This window comes from Euprymna scolopes, chromosome 2 (assembly GCF_053919585.1).
Source record: "Euprymna scolopes isolate OS-2025 chromosome 2, ASM5391958v1, whole genome shotgun sequence".
NCBI lineage: Eukaryota > Metazoa > Mollusca > Cephalopoda > Sepiida > Sepiolidae > Euprymna > Euprymna scolopes.
Genome location: NC_136483.1, coordinates 101481083 through 101504982, shown reverse-complemented (window position 1 = coordinate 101504982; position 23900 = coordinate 101481083). Strand labels below are relative to the sequence as shown.

General features: G+C 29.6%; 1 protein-coding gene across 1 annotated transcript in view; it reads left to right on the top strand.

The window, feature by feature from the left end:
* Positions 1 to 23900, top strand: part of LOC145293376 (glutamate receptor-interacting protein 2-like) — a 535093-nt gene that overhangs the window by 18123 nt on the left and 493070 nt on the right. The window lies entirely within an intron of this gene.

Here is a 23900-nt window from a genome sequence, read left to right as displayed (position 1 = left end):
TCTTATAGGATAATCATCTTTTTTATTACGTGTAATTATATTCATGCAGATATTCTTCATGATTTATACTTGCGTAATATTTGCATAAAAAGGTTATAGTAAAAACAAACCTCTTTCTATATATATATTCATGTACGCGTATATATATTTGTTTTAAAAAGTTTGCCATCCAAACTCTTCAGTCAGTTTTTGGCCTACAGACATTAACTTAAGATATAGGGCATTCGACCCCATGCGAAATTTTATATTCGGGTTTTAGTCGAGGAAAATCGGTGAAAAATTGTGAAAATTGAAACAAATGGAATTTGTCCGGGTGAAAGTCGAACAACAGCATTCCGAATATGCATGCGTAATGTAATATTCATGTTTTCATTTTTAGCCTTGCATGGTTTAGTCATTAACGACAGAGGCAGAAATAAATTGTAAGCTGAAGGTTTTGGTTTCGATTCTCGGTGGTGGCACACGAGTCATTCTTTTTTTTTAATCATTACCATATATTCGGTCGAATATAATCTATATATCAATAAAAGTGAAAGTGTCTGTCTGTCTGTGTGTGTCTGTGTACATTTCTATACGCAATAACTCTGTCAATTTTAAAACTACAGACTCGAAATTTGATATACAGGGTACTGAGATTAGGGAACATCGATGTGACGGATTTCGGCCAGAAATTTAGCGATTAAGGGGTCAAAGTTCAACGATTTGACCTTTGAGAACTCTACCAAACTCCTCCGACAATTTTTGGTCTAAACACTTGAAGTTTTAGATATAGCTTCCTTGGATATGGATCTAACTTAATAACTTGATTTGAGCTCAAAACAATAAATTTTAAGGGGTCATAATAGGAGTCAAAGATAAAAGAATTGACCTTTTTTTTTTTTTTTTTTTTTCCTCAACATACACCTCCAAATACCCGGGCAAGGCCGGGCTGAAATGCTAGTATATGTATAAAAGTGAAAGTGTTTGTCTATCTGTGTGTCTGTGTGTGTACATTTCACTACGCAATAACTCTGACAATTTTAAGTCTACAGACTCGAAATTTGATATACAGGGTACTGAGATGGGGGGAAAATCGATGTGATCGGTTTTCGGCCAGAAATTTGGCGATTAAGGGGTCAAAGTTCAACGATTTGACCTTTGAGAACGCTACCAAACTCCCCCGACAATTTTGGGCCTAAACACTTGAAATTTTAGATATAGATTCATTGGACATGGATCTAACTTAATAACTTAATTTGAAGCCAAAACAAAAAATCTCAAGGGGTCATAATAGGGGTAAAAGTTAAAAAAATTGACCACATTTTTTTTGCTCAGCATACACCTCCAAGCACCCGGGCAATGCCGGGCCAAAATGCTAGTATATATATATATATATATATATATATATATATATATATATATATATATATATATATATATATAAATGAAATAGTAACTGAATTGTGTCTATATGTTGTTATTAAGCACTGGAGAACTATCAATGTAACAGCTGTCCTATTTTTAAATGGCCGAAACAGCATCATGGTAAATCAGTGATCTCCGTTTTCTATTTAACAATTGAAATTAAGGTTTCTTGTTGTTTGTTTGTTTGTTAGTTTGTTTCGCTCTAATATAGTGGAATTACTTTTTGAAAATTGTGAATTTTCTAACGGTAAGTCGACTTATGCAACCACTTAATCTATTTCGTTGTATCACAACTCATCAGTGCGGCTAGACATACACTTTTCCCCAGCCGGGCATCGAACCTTCAACCGTCACAGTGACAGTCGGCATCTCTCACCATATTGGCCATGAATCATTGCCGTAAATATTTCTCCTCGAGTGTGTATTAAATCCCCACCCGCCCGTTGCAACAGTGCTCTAATCATCAGATTGTTTACAAACAAATTAATAGTGGGCTTCGCTTAATAGTTTAAATACGCGTCGGGTGAAAATATATTTACAAAGTGCTCTCAACTCTGTCTGTTATATCTATCGATCTATATATCTATAAAAGTGAACGCGTCTGTGTATCTGTCTGTGTGTGTACATTTCCCTACGCAATAACTCTGTCAATTTTTAGTTTACAGACTCGAAATTTGATATACAAGGTACTGAGATTTGGGAACATCGATGTGATCGGTTTTCGGTCAGAAATTTGGCTGTTAAGGGGTCAAAGTTCAACGATTTGACCTTTGAGAACTCTATCAAACTCCTCCGACAATTTTTAGTCTAAGCACTTGAAGTTTTAGATATAGGTTCCTTGAACATGGATCTAACTTAATAACTTCATTTGAGCCCAAAACAATAAATTTTAAGGGGTCATAATAGGGGTCAAATTTAAAAAAAACATTGACCTTTTTTTTTTTTTTTTTGCTCAACATACACCTCCAAATACGCGGACAACGCTGGGCATCCATGCTAGTATATCTATAAAAGTGAAAATGTCTGTCTGTCTGTGTATATTTCCCTACGCAATAACTCTATCAATTTTCAGTCTACAGACTCGAAATTTGATATACAGAGTACTGAGATTTGGGAACATCGATGTGATCGGTTTTCGGCCAGAAATTTGGCTGTTAAGGGGTCAAAGTTTAACGATTTGACCTTTGAGAACTCTACCAAACTCCTCCGCCAACTTTTGGTCTAAACACTTGAAATTTTAGATATTGGTTCCTTGGACATAGATATAACTTAATAACTTGATTTGAGCCCAAAACAAAAATGTTAAGGGGTCAAAATAGGGGTCAAAGTTAAAAAAAAAATGACCTCTGCGGTCTCTACCAAATTACTCAGACAATTTCTGGTCTAAACATTTTAAATTTTGCACGAAGGGTATTCATAGATAGGACAAGCTTTTTAATCGGTTTGGGTCGAAAATTTGCGTTACAAATATAGCCACTTGTTTCAATCAAACAACAGATATCATCAGGCAGTGACTTGACTATTCAAAAGTTCAATGAATAATCAATTCTTATTCATTCAGATTATTCATTGAACTTTTGAATAGTCAAGTCGCTGCCTGATGATATCTGTTGTTTGATTGAAACAAGTGGCTATTTGTAGCAGCGGGATGTGAGCATGTTTATATAACAATAAACAAGTATATATATATATATATATATATATATATATATATATATATATATATATATATATATTTTTTTTTTTTTTTTTTTTTTTTTTTGAAATCGCAATTTTATAATATATAAAATCGATAGAACATTAACTCTTAATTTGACGACATGGCTACGCCGGGCGTTCCTGGTACCTTTTATAAATACATTTGCAATTTTAACAAAAGAGCTACCTACAGTAATATCAGAATGTCTCCATTTACGCTGAATACCTAGAGAATGCGAACATCAATATATTACATGTGGATGAGTCCCCTGTGGAATTTCCACAGGTCGCACTAGTATAAATTAATAATAATAATAAAGTTAATATTATTGCTTGATTGATCATCAGAAACCATTTTTCCATATGGCTGCATTTTGTTGACATGGTTACTGCGGCCAGTGAAGGGAAAACCTTTCTAAGTTGAGGCAGTTTTTCTGTTTCAGTCGAAGAAGTCTCTTTTTGGTGAGCTGAATTTTCTCCACATTAAAAAAAAAAAAAAAAACAACAAAAAAACGACCTTGTATCTAACTCTGCTATCGTAGGGAGCCAAGTAAATAGGTGCTGCAGTGGAGGTCAATGTTCGGTTTGAATTGGCAGATTTAAGCTTTTTGCTTTTCATTTTTTGGATTACGAAGAGAGAAAAAAGCAAACATTCATCTACCGCTTGGCTGTGCATGCGAGTGTTTGTTCAATAAAGAGCCGTTCTTCCTCTGCCGCTTGCGAGCAATATGAACGACCCGGCCTTTATTTGCAGTGAATGAACGGATCGGATCAATCACTATAGATATGAATGAAGAGGAGCCGTCTACGGTGAAACAGACCCCCCCCCCTTCAAAAAATAATATAATAAAAATGATAAATAAATATAAGAACAAATAATTTATTGATCAGTAACGTATCAGTCTGTCTGTCAGTTGTGTCGTTAATAGAAGTATAAACTATTACGCCACTTCTCCCTCTCTCTCTCTCTCTCTCTCTCTCTCTCTATATATATATATATATATATATATATATATATATATATATATATATATATATATATATGCAGTTTCGCTGTATCACAGTTCATCAGTGCGGTTAACTAGCACCCATCCTTAGACAGAGATTGAAGCTACAACTATCTAGTTTGTAGTCGACAGTTTTAACCTCCGGCCCATGCGATCGGTAGATGCTCATTTATATAGACACTTACCCACCACTTTTACAATGCTCGTTGTTTATTTACAAAAAAAAAATAAAAAAATAAAAAAAAATAAAAAAATAACAAAGTTTCGCATTAACGCTAATTAAGCAGCAGATGAAATCATTTTACGAAAGTGCTCTACCTAAGAAGGGGGGATGGCTTAAAAATGTAGTTATCCACATACTATTTCGCTGTATCACGGCTCATCAGTGCGGCTACTCTAGCACCCATTCCTAGCCAGGGATGTAATCTTCAACTATCTAGTCGATAGTCGGCAGTTCTAACCTCCGGCCAATGAAATCGGTGACGACTTCATTAAATGCCCAATAATTTAATCACCCATCCTCCACATTTATAAAGCAAATAATAAGATGTTTAATGAAAAAAATTATTTACCTATGTTTTCAAAAATTCAACACCAACAAACGATCGTTTTTATTTTATTTTATTTATTTATTTTTTTTTTGATAAAGTCTCATCATCAGCGTCTGGATTAGACATCAAATCAAAACCTTGAATTTTTTATCAACACCAAAGTAAGGATACCAAAATGAAGAGGCAAATATAATCTTATTAGAGGAATGTTTATAATGCTTATATCCGGCAATTATAAATACTATTTAAATACAAGATTAACACCCAAGTAAAGATATCAATTTTTTATACGCCAAATCATTATTGAAGACTATATATGAATTACTTTTCCCCTATAGACACAATTGTTTCATTCTTACGCACTCATCAGTGTCGGAAGTGATAATTACTGTCAGTCAATGGATGCGAACCCAGTAACAAAGTTAATTTTGACTCTGTACTCCGGTAGTAAATCTCTAAGCGACCAGGAATTAACTTGAGAATGAAAATAGAATTAAATTCTATATATAATGTGGACACAGACGGACAAATACAGAAAATTAATCAGTCAATAACAGGCGCCAGAATATTGCATTATATATATATATTTATATATATATATATATATATATATATATATATATATATATATATATATATATATATATATATTTACTAGCAGGGCGCGCGTTATTTTCCGGTCGTATCATACGCTTTAATATGATATTTTGATTAATGTAGATTTCGTATTTATTATATTATACTCGACCCAATATATAATAATAATTTAAAAAGTCAAAAAAATAAAAGAATTGACTCGTGCTCCACCACCGAGAATCGAAACCAGAACGTTTAGCTTACGATTTATTTTAACCTCTGTCGTTAATGACTGAGCTATAAACACATGTTTGCTGCAAGGCTAAAAATTAGAACATGAACCAATAGCTATTACGTTACGCATACATATTCGTAATGCCGCTGTCCGACCTTCACCTGGCAAATTCCATTTTATTTTTAATTTTCACACTTTTGCACCGATTTTCCCGGACTAAAATCAAATATAAAGTTTAGCATGGATTCAAACATCTTATAAAGTTTAATGTCTGTAGACCAAAGAAAATGACAGAAGTTTGATAGGCGAAATTTAATATATATATATATATATATATATATATATATATATATATATATATATATATATAAAATTTCGCCTACCAAATGCAACCGTTTACCTTCGAATAAACAATAAAAAATATTTTGCTCTTGTTATCGAGCACTATCTAACAACCTCGTTGAATTCATTAGTTCCTACGTTTGAATATCTCAAGCCTGAATATATATATATATATATATATATTAGTCCTGGTCAAAATCATAAGACCACTTAAGAAAGTAAGCGTTTACGCATATTATCGAATTTTTAATCAAACAAATAGTTGAAACTATTGCCAAAAGGGAAAATATGATGGAAAAAAATGAAACCTGCTTCATTCGAAACCTTAACCCTGATCTAATAATTATTTAAAAAAAAACAAAAAAACAAACATTTTCATCTGGTCAAAATAAGACCACTGATAATTTATCTAACAAAAGGCAATTATAAATTACTAAAAAGGGTCTCAGTATTTAGTATAGCCTCCATTATTACGAATTATTTCTAAAATTCTCTTCCGCATGCTTGCGACTAAGTTTTTTATCAGTTGCGAAGGAATTTTATCCCATGTACTGAAAACTGAATCAGAAAGTTCCTTTATCGAATCATACTAGGTTCCATCCTTGAACACTTCTTTTGCCATCCATCCCCAAAGATTTTCAATGGGATTGAGGTCCGGAGAACATGCTGGATGATCTAACAATTCTATATTATTTGAAGAAAAGTATCCTCATGCTTGTTGAGAAGTGTGCATCGCAGCGTTGTCTTGCTGGAAAATCCAATTTCTTCTACACAGACGTGGACCTTCACTCCGGATAGTAGCATTTTCAAGCATTGAAATGTACTTCAATGATGTTTTCCGGCCTTTCACTACTTGCAACTTTAGGTTCCCAGCTGACGAGAAAGCACCCCAGATCATTAAAGACCCTCCTCCACTATGCCGAGTTGAAAAAGTCTCTTTGGGCATATTTTTATCATGCCAATAGTGTTGAAATCCATCTGGACCATCTAGATTAAACTTTTTCTCATCGGAGAAAATTACATTTTCCCACTTCTCTTCATTCCAAGTCTGGTATTTGGCGGAATATTTAAGTCGGTTAGTTTTGTGCTGTTCAAGAAGACGTGGTTTCTGCAGTCGCTTAAAATGCTTGAAACCCTTCATTTTCAGATGCCTTCTGATGGTTTTAGAACTACATTCTGCTGCTGTTTGGCTTTTCAATTGACTTGAGCTCATACTGGAGTTTTTTTTTTTAACTTCATATGATACGGCGATTCAGTGATGGGGTTATTTTTTTTTTAGGTCGACCTGGACTCTTTTTGTGCCCATATTGATCTGGATTTCTTAAAAAATTGTGATGACCGTTTTGCTACGATTCACTTCGTTTGCAATGGATCTATGAGAGAGTCCACCTCTATTAAGCTCAAAGATTCTTCCTCTCTCAACCTCTGATAATGGTTCTCCTTTTGCCATTTATAATTTAGTAAGATGTTTTTATCCACTAACAAGTTGCTTTTAGTAACATAGAAAGCGTTTCGTATTCATTTTTTCAAAACTAGCCGATTTTATCAAAGTGGTCTTATAATTTTGACCAGGTAAAAATGTTTGTTTTTTTAACAAATAATTATTTCATCAGGGTTAAGGTTTTGAATGAAGCAGATTTCATATTTTTCCATCATATTTTCCCTTTTGGCAATGTTTTCAGCTAATTGTTTGATTAAAAATTCGATATTATGCGTAAACGCTTTATTTCTTAAGATGTCTTATAATTTTGACCAGGATAATATATATATATATATATATATATATATATATATATATATATATATATATATATAGGTATATATATATATATATATATATAGGTATATATATATATATATAGGTATATATATATATATAGGTATATATATATATATATAGGTATATATATATATATATATATATATATATAGGTATATATATATATATATATATAGGTATATATATATATATAGGTATATATATAGGTATATATATATATATATAGGTATATATATAGGTATATATATATATATATAGGTATATATATAGGTATAGGTATATATATATATATAGGTATATATATATATAGGTATATATATATATAGGTATATATATAGGTATAGGTATATATATATATAGGTATATATATATATAGGTATATATATATATAGGTATATATATATATATAGGTATATATATATATAGGTATATATATATATAGGTATATATATATATATATAGGTATATATATATAGGTATATATATATATATATAGGTATATATATATATATATAGGTATATATATATATATATATAGGTATATATATATATATATAGGTATATATATATATATAGGTATATATATATATATATAGGTATAGGTATATATATATATATAGGTATATATATATATATAGGTATATATATATATAGGTATATATATATATATAGGTATATATATATATAGGTATATATATATATATATAGGTATATATATATATATATAGGTATATATATATATATATAGGTATATATATATATAGGTATATATATATATATATAGGTATATATATATATAGGTATATATATATATAGGTATATATATATGTATATAGGTATATATATATATGTATATATATATAGGTATATATATATAGGTATATATATATATATAGGTATATATATATAGGTATATATATATAGGTATATATATATAGGTATATATATATAGGTATATATATATAGGTATATATATATAGGTATATATATATATAGGTATATATATATATATATAGGTATATATATATATATATAGGTATATATATATATGTATATAGGTATATATATATATGTATATAGGTATATATATATATGTATATAGGTATATATATATGTATATAGGTATATATATATATAGGTATATATATATATGTATATAGGTATATATATATATGTATATAGGTATATATATATATATGTATATAGGTATATATATATGTATATAGGTATATATATATAGGTATATATATATATGTATATAGGTATATATATATGTATATAGGTGTATATATATAGGTATATATATAGGTATATATATATAGGTATATATGTATATAGGTGTATATATATAGGTATATATATATATAGGTATATATATATAGGTATATATATATATAGGTATAGGTATATAGGTATATATATATATAGGTATATATATATATATAGGTATAGGTATATAGGTACATATATATATATAGGTATATATATATATATAGGTATATATATATAGGTATATATATATAGGTACTTTTTTCACACAGTGATCACCACTTATCAAGGCCCGGAAGCCACTCAGGGATAAGGGTTATTGCAAGTACATTACGTTAGTGTGAAGATTTGATGAAGTGTTTACTTAAGGGGGCGGTATATATATATATATATATATATATATATATATATATATATAAGGTCATGTCATGTGTTACTGATACCATGTAACCCAGTACTACCTGCCTCATGGTCGGGTCAACGGCGACTAAACTGGTTCCCCCACTAAACTTGTTTGGTGAGGAGGGCGGCTAGTCTTCCTGAAGGATTAAAGACAAGACCTTCCAAAGGGTGAATGAACTCTTTTCTGGGTCAACGGCTTACTAGCACCGTGTATATTTGTGTGTGTGTATATGTGTATTGGGGTGAAGAGGGCTCCCGTAAGCCGTGGTGGAGGCAAGCTTTCTAGGAGCAGCAAATCTCTGATTTAAAAAACCATAAAGCGGAAGACCATTACCCGCATTAAGCTGGTCTGTAGTTTAATTTGTTGCTGGCTATCTTGCTCTTGCTTGTTCTCAACATTTTGAACCGAGAGAGAGACTGTGCTGTCGTACAAAGCTAAGACTCTGTAACATCATACTTGTATAGATACTCCCTTAGGCATTTGGGCTCATGAATTTTAAATGTCTGAGGGAGTGGCACTCGTCTGACAAGACGTTGCAATCATCATCATATCATGTATATATATATATATATGTATGCATAAATATATATATATATATGTGTATGCATATATATATATATGTATATATATGTGTGTGTATATATATGTGTATGCATATATATATGCATGTATATATGTATGTATATATATGTATATATATGTATGTATATATATTTGTTTATATATATGTATGTATATATATTTGTTTATATATATATATGTATATGTGTGTATATATATATATATATATGTATATATATGTATATATATTTGTGTATGTATATGTATATATATATGTATATATATTTCTGTACATATATATGTATATATATGTATATGAATATATATGTATATATATGTATATGTATATATATATGTATGTATATGTATATGTATATATATGTATATGTATATATATGTATGTATATGTGTGTATATGTATATATATGTATATGTATATATATGTATGTATATGTGTATATATGTATGTATATGTGTATATATGTATGTATATGTGTATGTGTATATATGTATGTATATATATGTATATGTGTATGTATATATATGTATATGTGTATGTATATATATGTATATGTGTATGTATATATATGTATATGTTTATGTATATATATATGTATATGTTTATGTATATATATATGTATATGTGTATGTATATATATGTATATGTGTATGTATATATATGTATATGTGTATGTATATGTATATGTGTATGTATATGTATATGTGTATGTATATATATATGTATATGTGTATGTATATATATATATGTATATGTGTATGTATATATATATATGTATATGTGTATGTATATATATATGTATATGTGTATGTATATATATATATGTATATGTGTATGTATATATATATATGTATATGTGTATGTATATATATATATGTATATGTGTATGTATATATATATATGTATATATGTGTGTATATGTGTATATATATGTGTATGTGTATATATATGTATATGTATATATATGTGTGTGTATGTGTATATATATGTATATGTATATATATGTGTGTATATGTATATATATATATGTATGTATATATATGTATATATATTATGTATATATATGTATCTATATGTGTATGTATATATATATATAGGTATATATGTATGTATATATATGTATGGATATGTATGTATATATATGTATGTATGTATGGATATGTATGTATATACATGTGTGTATGCATATATATATGTATGTATATATGTATATATATGTATGTATATATATATGTAGGTTATATAAATGTATATATATGTATGTATATATATATGTATATATATGTATGTATATATATGTGTATGTATATATATGTGTATGTATATATATACGTATGTATATATATGTGTATGTATATATATACGTATGTATATATATGTGTATGTATATATATTCGTATGTATATATATATATGTATGTATATATATGTGTATGTATATATATATGTATGTATATATATGTGTATGTATATATATGTGTATGTATATATATACGTATGTATGTATATATATGTGTATGTATATATATATATGTATGTATATATATACGTATGTATATGTATGTATGTATGTATGTATATATATATATATATATGTATGTATATATATACGTATATATATGTATACATACGTGTATATGTATGTATATATATGTACGTAGATATATGTATGTATATTTATGTAGATATATATGTATATTTATGTATGTAGATATATGTATGTATATATATGTACGTAGACATATATATGTATAAATAGATATGTAGATATATATACACACATATATATAAGTATATATATGCATATGTGTATATATATATGTATGTATATATGTATGCATATATATGTATATATATATGTATGCATATATATGTATATATGTATGCATATATATGTATATATGTATGTATATATATATGTATATATATCTATATGTATAGATATGTATATATATCTATATGTATATATATATGTATGTATATATCTATACGTATGTATATATGTATGTGTATATGTATGTATATATGTATGTGTATATGTATGTATATATGTATGTGTATATATATGTATATATATATTTGTATATGTATATTTATGTATATATACGTATATATATATTTGTAGATGTGTATATGTATATATATATGTATTTAGTAATGTGATTGATAATTTAAAATTTAAAAATCAAATTATAATTAAGTTAAAAATCATATGTATATATAGGTATATATATATGTATTTATATATGTATGTGTATATGTATATATATATGTATATTTATATATATATGTGTGTATATATGTATATATATATGTTTATATATATTTAAATATGCATATATATGTGTATATATATGTGTATATATATTTATATATGCATATATTTGTATATATATGCATATATATATGTGTATGTGTATATATATATATATGTGTATATGTAGGTATATATGTGTATGTGTATATATATATATGTGTATATGTAGGTATATATGTGTACGTATATATATATATGTGTATATGTATATATATATATATGTCTATATATGTCTATATATATGTGTATATATATGTCTATATATATGTGTATATATATGTCTATATATATGTATATATATGTATATATATGTATATATGTGTATATATATGTATATATGTATGTTTGTATATATATGCATATATATATTATACCAGCAAAAGTACCCCTCGTTGAATGGGTGCAAAAACAGTATACAGAAAATGGACTCTGATTTATGAAAGTATGATAGGTTTTGAAAAGGAAGGGTTGTAAAGAGATAGCTTCGAATTTGGGGGTATCAAAACCTAAGCAAAATATGATGAAAATAAAAATAAAATAGTTAAACTCCATAATTTATAATATCATACCTGTTCACACTAAAACACTTATCACAATATTCTGTGGATCTATATCAAAAAACCTTGGTAAACATTGGGATATATTTCCATTCCATGGAGGTCAGGCGCGAACGAACATCCCATAATTTCTTCAAACTGAAACATAATTATCAAATATACTTACGCAGATAGATATGAAAAGTCTTTATTAAAGTTTGTGCCTATTTTCATTCTATGGAGGCCAGGCGCGAACGCAGACCTCACAATTTTATTATACCATACCTATTTAATTTGAAACATACTTATCACAATATTCTTATGTACGTCTATATAAAAAACACTTGTAAACGTTTTTTTTTTTTAATTTATAAATTTTTTATTTCCATACTTATGTATATATTATATATATATATATCCGTATTTATTATATATATGTATATATATTATATATATATATGTATATTATATATATATGTATGTATATATTATATATATGTATGTATATATTATATATATGTATGTATATTATATATATATTATATATGTATGTATATTATATATATATTATATATGTATATATATTATATATATATATTATATATGTATATATATTATATATGTATATATATTATATATATATATTATATATGTATATATATTATATGTATATTATATATATATTATATATGTATATATATGTATATTATATATGTATATATATTATATGTATATTATATATATATTATATATGTATATATATTATATGTATGTATATGTGTATATATATATATATATATATATATATATATATATATATATATATATATATATATATATATATATATATATATATATATGAGAGAGGGAGAGAGAAGGGAATATTAATCAAATTCTGCCAGCCATCAATATCGTCTAAGTCGGTTGGTTTTCTCATAAATTCCTTGGACCTTTTGCTATTCTCATCCTCATCTGAACAACTCGGTAAGAGGGGAGCATGATAATCCTATCTCAGCTACTGATTAACTAAATTTCTGTCTCTTTTTTTACTGCTTTTTCTCATCACATGATCTGCGGCTTGACTTTGTAATATCTCCATGACCATTCAATAGTTCATACACATATAATAATATGCAAATATCAAGAATAAAACGTTTGGCTTGTGTAGATGTTTGGGTCATTTAATGCCGAAACAAAACTTCTATTGTAAATGAAACGTTGTATACAATACAGGAGAACAATAGTACGATGCCCTTTTCAAGGGATCTTCATGTTTGTAGTACTAAAAAGACTAACTCATAGATAGAACTATAAAGATATTAACTTGATAATCAAAAGGAGTAGTTTTTACAATTTCAATACCAGAGTTAAACTTGTACACAAGTTTTTAAAACTGGATACACATTTTATAAACTAGAAGAAATAAACATAACATTATAACCTAAAAGAAATTGAATAAATACTGATTGTTTTTCGCATAACGTTTCCGCCGATATAACCTCCGATCTTCTTCATGTGTATTGTTGAGCTAGGCAATCTCTAGAATTTGCATGGAATTTCGAACGGAATTCCTTATTTAATCCACGTAGGTAGCGTGCTCTTGTTCCGTCAGCCATGCTCAGGTGGAAGGTTTAAGTTATCCTCATTCAGTTATAAGTAACACTCTTCTGGAAGTTGAAGTGTCAATCCTCAGCGTGGGCGATACTTAGGACACCATTGCGGAAATTCATTATTTTACAATCTACACCCTGTAAAATAAACAATCAAACGTTGTGATTAGCGTAGGGGGACAGATTGCGATAAAACAATGTGTATAGCTGATAAAAATGGTTTAATTTTTGTTTTATTTTTTTATTTTATTTATTTATTTTATTTTTTTTAAGATTATAGCATACTAGCTGGACGCTTTAACATGATATTTTAATTTATGTAGATTGTGTATGTATTATGATAGAATCAATCCTCTATTGATTATTATATATTACGAGGAATAATTTGCCTGGAGTAATTCGCAAAATAATAATAATAATAATAATAATAATAATAATAATAATAATAATAATAATAATAATAATAATAATGTCGTTCATTAAATTCTGTCTGTGTTTGTTTACAATATCACGCCAGCTGATATTTGGGCTTGGCAATCTTAAAAATACTTTTTCTTCTCTTATAGATAGAAATAATTTTCACAGGAGAATATTTTACGTTACACCGGCCAAGGTTACACCGGTGTAATGTAAAATATTCTCCTGTTAAAATTCTTTTTTTATCCATAAGGGAAGAAAGACTATTTATAAGATCGGATTGTTTCGATTTTCGATTGCTTATCAAATGAATATCTGTACAAAACATATCTAAAAATACTACCAGAATTATAAATTACCTTTGTGTGAAATTTGCAAAAGATAGGCTCAGCCGTTTAGCAACCTATGAGGAAGGAACACACACACACACACACACACACACACACACACACACAAAGTGACTTTATATAATACGGTAGAATCCAGAGATACGACATTAAAAATTAGTAACAAAATACAACACAGTATATAATAGACATGTATATACTCAAACAACATTATAAATAACACTGTAAGGCAGTGCGAATACCGTAACCAGGGTCCGGAAAAACATTGTGATCCACATCGTAACCTGAAAAAAATCGTACCCTAGGGTCACCGTATCCCAGGGTTCTACTGTATATATTAATTTTGCTCTCACTACTATATATTAGGTTCAATATAATAATCGATAGAGAATTGTCCCTATAATGATAAATATATATTCTGCATGAATTAAAATATCATATTTAAGCATATCTTACGACCGGGCAACGCCGGCAACCTGCTAGTATATATTAAAATTGTTGACTGATCAATTGAACAGAGGAAAATTAATGTCCTTCAATTCCTTACTAATACAACGTTTAAAAGGCAGATGAGAATCTTGATTGAACGCTTGAATATCTATGTATATCATATAGTAATCAAGTGTAAGCCCCAGGAAGCCCCCAACGTTTAATTTCTGAGGACTTTGATTGAAGTAAAATGAAACAAGATGGAAACATTTCCTCATATCATATACGCTCGCAAATCCCTCAAAATAGAACGTTTCTCTCAAGTCCACTTTTATCGCTTCCTTTTTGTTTACCTTGGCTTGTAACAGTCAAAAATTGCTACAATCACAGGCAGGGGCGAAATCTCGCGGCTCGAGATTTAAATCTACCGTCTTCCTGGCTTGTCCAATCACAAGCCAGCTCTCAGTCACGTAACCGAGTGTATAAAACGTGAAACCGGCAACATGCTCTCTCTCTCTCTCTCTCTCTCTCTCTCTCTCTATATATATATATATATATATATATATATATATATATATATATATATATATATATATATACACTTCTCCCTGCTTTGGCTGGTAGCAGACATCGCATGGGGCTTTAGCCCTAGGCTAACGTGTATACCACAAGCCAACATGGCTATCTTCAAACACCGGCTTGCTTCCACGTGCGGTTCACACACGTATCCTCTTTCCTACCACGAAACTTTAATCCTTTGCCCCCGTCTCTACGATTGGACGCACGCTTCTACAACATGTATCCACTTAACACATTTCTCTCTCTTTCAACAGACGCTGTCGGACATCTAATTTACGTTTCCACATCAGAACACTTTAAGTTGCTCGTTTCTATCTTATATATTCTTACTAACGAAGATAACAAATAAAGTTATTTTTAAAATGTTTAAATAGGAATTGTTCTCTTTGTCTCCATCTTCTATAATATAAATCTCACCTATTTTTCTACAAGGAAGGGTCGCTTTTTTTCGCCGATATTTTCAAAAGTTACTCTATTTTCGATTGACTAGCCTTAATTTAAACCTACGTTACTTCCGGTTTAGCGATGGGCGCAACGGCAAAAATGTCACTTTGTTATTTATTTATTTATTTATTTGCACGTTCTTTTCCTTCTTTGCTGTACGGGTTCGAGCCTGCCTGCCTACTACCACTTTTTTTTTGCTGCACACACACACACCTCCAAACACCCGGACAACGCCGGGAACTCAGGCTAGTATTTAACTAGAGGCCTTATCCTGTCAACTGGACCTGCTATCGTAACTGTTCTTCATCTACTAACTTAAGAATTCTCATCGTTTCTTTCAGTGTGGCCATATCATCACAGTCTCCTGTTTTGCGCACATCTCTCTATACTTTCCAGATTTAGCCTTTTTTCACACGAGATAATTTACAAAAGTCTCTCGCAAAGAATCACCACTGAAATTGCTCCTCCTCCCCCGCCAAGCCAAAATAAAACATCTGCCAAAAGAATCACTAAACTGTAATTGAACCCACTTGCTTATCCCATCAGTGTTGAGAAAGATATCAACAGGTTGAACGCATAGATGATAAAGAGAGAAATTAATCGGCTTATCACCTGAACGAGTCTAACGGATAAATACACCGAGCGCGGGTAAATTAAAAGCAATCAATAAATGTTACTTATACAGAAATCAATGAGAAACGATTGCGAAAAAGATATATCGGTAACAAAAGAGTGAAAAAAAAAAAAAAGGATGACAGAAATATTTATGGGGGCGGGGGTATTTCAGAATTGTTCAACGTAAATGTTGGGATTAGCATTGGAGACTGATTGCGATAAAAAAAATGTGCATGGACAATAAAATGTTTTTTTTTTTTTTTTCTTTTAAGATTATGACATGTTACTGTATCTATATCTATCTATATATCTATAAAAGTGAACGTGTCTGTGTGTCTGTCTGTCTACATTTCCCTACGCAATGACTCTGTCAATTTTAAGTCTTGATATACAGGGTACTGAGATTTCGGAAAATCTATGTGATCGGTGTTCGGCCAGAAATTTGTCTGGTAAGGGGTCAAAGTTCAACGATTTGACCTTTGAGATTTCTACCAAACTCCTCCGACAATTTTGGGTCTAAGCACTTGAAATTTTGATATAGGTTCCTCGGGCATGGATCTAACTTAATAACTTTATTTGAGCCCAAAGCAATAAATTTTAAGGGGTCATAATAGGAGTCAAAGTTAAAAAAATTGACCCTTTTTTTTTTTTTTTTTTTTTTTTTTTTTGCTCAGCACACACCTCCAAACACCGGGCACCCATGCTAGTATATATATATATATATATATATATATATATATATATATATATATATATATATATATAACACTAATATATGGGAGTTATCAGCTAGACTCGAAACCAAAACATACAACTCTCCAGCATCATTCATTAGGCTTTGTGCCATGCTCATAACACGAGAAATTGTTGATCATCATTCAATCCCGTGCAACGTCGAGTTTCCCTGTTAGTGTTATTTTAAATATTTTGTTAGCGTTTACTGAATTATTTTCATGCCGGGTTGTCTTGACAAATCTTTGTACAGAGAGACTGAAGACACTCGATGATAGTGTCTAGTAGGTAATTCAAACTCTACATGCAAAGAAGTGTTCAGATTAAGATACCTGGCCATTTGATTTCTATACCAATTTATACGTTTTTCTTTCCTTTTTTTTTTCTTTAAAACTTGCTAATCTGAGCCTTATTTTTCTTCTCTTATTTCTTTTTTTTTTTTTTTCAATTTCACCTTTTCAGACATTATTTTATGTAGATATGAATATTAGTGCAAACACTGAAGAAGCATGATTTTTTTACGTCATTTTTGGACAGAGGGTGTACACTAATAATAATAACTAGCGGAACATGTGGAAATTCCTCAGGGAACTCATTTATATGTAATATATTGATGTTGGCATTCTATAGATGTTCAATGTAAATGGAGATGCTCTGATAATATTGTAGCTCTTTTGTTAAAACTGCAAAAGTATTTATCTAAGCTAGCAGGAACGCCCGGCGTAGCGCGGTCGTAAAATACACTATATTGAAATCTTTACAGATTTTGTATATGTTATTATAGAGTTAACTTTCTATCGATTTTTATATATTATAAAGTTGCAATTTCAAAATAAAAAAATATATCCATATGACTTGTGTGCGTCAGCTTGAATCGAAACCAAAACTTATGAAATATATATATATATATATATATATATATATATATATACATATATATATATATATATATATATATATATATATATATATATATATATATATATATATATATATGCTATTAGCGTATTAAGCGACGCTCTTTGTGTATACAAATCGAGCGGAGCCATTTTGATGATGTCAAAAACATCGTTAATTCATTACCCACACCGCAGCAACAGCACCGTATAGCGTAAATGCCGAGAAGCATTGACTGTCATTTGGGCGGTCGGGTTTCGACCTTGGCTTGAGGCAGTTGCCTGTCTAGCCGCACTGATGAGCTGTGAAACAGCGAAACAGTACTGTATGTGGATGACATTGTTTTTTCAGCTATAATCGAAAGCAAAAATTATGAATAATTCTCGGTAGAATTATCTATTAAAAAAACAGATGACTTGAGTGCCATCAGCTATAATCGAAACCGAAACCTAAACTTATGAAGAATTCTTGATTAAATTAATTATGACAAGAAATAGAAGTCCATAACAATTAGACAACAGTCACTCGGATGTATGGATGACACGCAAAATAAATAACACACACGTTATCCTATTAATATGTAGATGATGATGATAATATGGAAAGGCGGAGGAGGGAAAGCACTAACCAGACCGCCAGTGAACAGGTGCAAAGAAAACTAGGATATTTATGAAGCTTACTGCCACCCAAATTCCAGTGATGACCACCACGTACGTACGAATATGAAAACATAAGTGTATTACAATTTAGAAAAAATGCTTGCTTTTTCTTTTCTGTCTTGCTCTGATTATTGTGACAAAATGGTGTCAATCACGCAGTAAATGCTAATATAATTACTATGAAAATATTTCTATTATGAAAGAAAATAAAAAACGTGAAAAAAAAAATGTTACTCTGTTATCGATTTGAATTCGTTCGTTGCTCTTTTCTATTTTCTCTCTATTTCTCTTGACAAATTGTTTTTCTTTTCATCTGGAAGTATTTGTTCTGTTCTTGTGTGAAATTGGTCGGGTGAATAATTATCTATTCACAATGTAGATTCACTCATGCAATATAATCTGTATATTAATCAGATTTTCAGACAACTTCACGTGTGTCTGTGTGTTTTATCTTACGACCACATCACTTAAGCATTCAATTAATCGTTAATTTGATTATTTACTATTAACCGAGTATTTATTTTGTAACATGACTCTGACCTTTGCGAAATTTTTACAAGTAATTCATTTCTAGCAAGCTAGCAAGCCGCCCGGCGTTGCCCGGTCGTAAAATACGCATAAATATTATACTTAAACAATGCAGGATTCTTTTCTTTATTATAACCAGAAATACCGTAGTTATTAAACGTAACGTTAAATTCCTTTTAAGAAATAAAGCAAATAAATAATAAACGGAAAGCAACTGAGACATGTGCATGCGAATATTTTTTTTCTAAGCAGTTCACATCTTGTAAGTAGTAAAAAAATAAATAAAATAATCGAGCTGAGATCGAAGCCAAAACCTAAAGGCAGTGAGTCAAGTACGATAACCATTAAGCCAGCTTGACACGTTTTAAAAAGTTTTTTCAAACCAACTTATTCTTATCAAGAGGAATATATCATGTGAACGATTCACGCATGCGCATTTGTGAAATAATCGATAAAAACATAAAAATCCGATTACAACCTCCCGGATGAAAGCCAATTAAAAAGTGTTCCGCGTGTCTGAATACTCTATATACCAAATTTCAAGTCTGTAGATCAAAAATTCGGTGAGTATATAGGTTGAGAATTTTCCTCACGCACACACATTCTCACTTTTATAGATATATAGATTACAAAAGATTAGTAAATTATCGATGCCGTCGATTTCAAATTCAAACAAAAGAGCCTATAATATTTATGTATTTATTATTATTATTATTATTATTATTATTATTATTATTATTATTATTATTATCATCATCATCATCACCACCACCACCACCACCACCACCACCAACTCACTAGGAGTAGTCACACAGGCCACCATCAAAGATTTTTCTTTGAAAACAACTTGTGATGTTCTCTGGAGTCTGAGTGATAATAAGCATTCACAGATTATTATATCATCACCACCACCACCACTCTCTGTCTGTCTGTCTCTCCCCCCTCTCTCTCTCTCTCTCTCCCTCTCTCTCTCTCTCTCTCTCTCTCTCTCTCTATATATATATATATATATATATATATATATATATATATATATATATATATATATATATATTAATACGATAGCGTGTGTGTTATTTTCTGTGTCACGCTTATATCCGGGTCGTTAAATTGTTATGTACTTCCATTTCTAGTCATAATTCTTCATAAGTTTTGGTTTCGGTTTCAATTATAGCTGATTGCAATTAAGCCATCTATCTTATATATATGTGTGTGTGTGTCCATAGAGTCCGTGTGCACTTAAAAAAATGTATAACTTTATTTGTATTTGCAATAGAAATAATCTGTAAAATGGATTTGAAAGAAATAAATCTATATTTTTTAAGCTTTTATTGAAATTTTATTTAACTTTCCACATGCTCTCCATCATTAGCAATACAAAGGGTAATATGATTTTGCAGTTCACAAAAGACAGTTTCCAAATGATTTATAGTAATGCCTGAAATCACATTAGTTATTCTAGCTTTCAAATCTTCCAATGAACTAGGTTTGGTTGCATACACAATTGTTTTCACATGTCCGCATAAAAAAATCTAATGGAGTCAAATCTGGCTAACGTGGAGGCCAATGAAATGGTCCACCCCTTCCGATCCATCTATTAGGATATTCCTGATTTAGAAACTGTCTAACACGCCGAGCAAGTGACAAGGAGCTCCATCTTGTTGAAACACTGTATCATCTTTCAAGTTTAATTGTTCAAGTTACGGAATAAAGTAATTCTGCGAGATATTTAAGTAGCTGTCACTGTTAATAACACGATCTTCAAAAAAATATGGCCCTATGATTCGATTTATTTCCAAAGCACACCACACATTAACTTTAATAGAGTCCTTTTCATGTTCAACACTTTCATTTGCGTTTTCAGTTCCCCAAATTCGGCAATTATGCCTGTTGATCTCGCCACTAATGTGAAATGTTGCTTCATCAGAAAACAGTAAATTACTCACAAATGCATCATCATTGCAAAGTTTTTCATTGAACTGGTGACAGAAAGTTAGCCGTGCATAATAATCCTCTTCTAACAACTGTTGATGTAATTGAATTTTGTAAGCTTTCATATGAAGTTTTGCCCGCAGAATCTTATGCACAGTAGACCTTGGCAGCCCGAGCTCCAATGATGCCCGTCTTAAAGACTTTCTTGGACTTGCAGTAAATGATTCTTCTATGGAAGCAACACTTTCGTCACAGACACATGGCCTTCCAGACCGTGGTTTATCATGGACAGAGCCTGTCTCTTTAAATTTTTTCATCCATTTAACAATGGTGTTCATGTGAGGCGCTTTTTTATTGTATTCAATTCTGAACTTTCTTTGTACAGCAATAGTAGATTTCAATTCCGCCAGCCAAAGGACACAGTTTACTTTTTCCTCAATTGAAGCCATGGGATCAAATTGATTCTGAAAAAAACAAAAGAAAATATTTTTTACTTATCTAAAAATTGTTACGAATTTTGTGGTGAAAAATTATTCAATAACTGTACTTAAAACTAGATACATGAAACTTTATAACATTTTTTACAGATTATTTCTATCGCAAATATAAATAAAGTTATAAATTTTTTAAAGTGCACACGAACTTTATGGACACCCTATATATATATATATATATATATATATATATATATATATAATTTTATCAAGAATTCTTCGTATGTTTTCGTTTCGGTTTCAATTATGGCTGAAGGAACTCAGGTTATATACATATTTTTTTTCATAAGTTTTTATTTCGATTCAAGCTAATGCACCCCAGTCATATGGGTATATATATATATATATATATGTGTGTATATATATATATATATTGCAATCGCAACTTTATAATATATAAAAATCGATAGAACATTAACTCTATAATAATATATACGAAATCTGTAAGAATTAAAATATCATATTTAAGCGTATTTTATGACTGGGCTTTGCTAGCTTAGAGATATACTTTTGCAGTTTTAACAAAAGAGCTACAATAATATCAGAGCGTCTCCATTTACGCTGAACATCTACAGAAAGCCAACATCAACATATTACATATGAATGAGTCCCCTGTGGAATTTCAACAGGTCCCGCTAGTTATTATTATAATTATTATTATTGCAACTACTATAGTTTACTTATTTTCACTCATTCTTAAATATTACTATTTATATTGGTTTTCTGAGACGAAATTAATGTGTATGTGTGTGGGGGCCAGGCTCTCCAAAATGGAGAGAGGGGCAATTTAAAGCAGAATAAAAAAAATTATTTCAGCGCGTTTGGTCCACCGTAGTCGAAAGGTGGCAAACGTTTCCAAACTTGATCGAAAAAATAATGATATTTTTAACACAAAGGGCACAATATTTATGGAATTTTTTTTTTTGTATCGATTCTTCAAAGCATGCACTGCTTAATAATGGTCATGCATTATTCGGCTCGCTAAAAAGAAATTGTTAATTTATTTATCAAAGATTTTAAAATGGATTTTTTCGTATAAATATTTAAAAAAAATTTTTTTTTTGTTTTGCTTAACTTAAATTAATTATTTTACTTAACTATTTCACCGAATTTCACACTTCAAAACTCAAAAGCGGGATAATTAAACACAATCGAAGTTCTGATATTCAGACGTCAAAATAAGGTATGCAAACAAGTTTTTTTTTTTAATCTATAATCCCGTCCCTTACAACAACACAGTATGTTTTGCTCAGTTTCAGATGATTATTTTAAGCATATTTGGAACCCCCTCAAAACAAGGGGGGGGGGGGTTGTAAGCAAAAAAAGAAAAATATATATATTGTTTATGAAAAATAAGTACACTGTTATAAAGTTCATTCTTCTCTTAATAATCGCTGAAAATTTCGTATTGATTGGATAATTACCTGATTTTTGGTAGATTTTTAAAAAGACGGTCCGTCAAAAAGTACTTACCCGCCCCCCTTCCCCCAGTTTTGGCGGTGCCTATAATATATTGATGT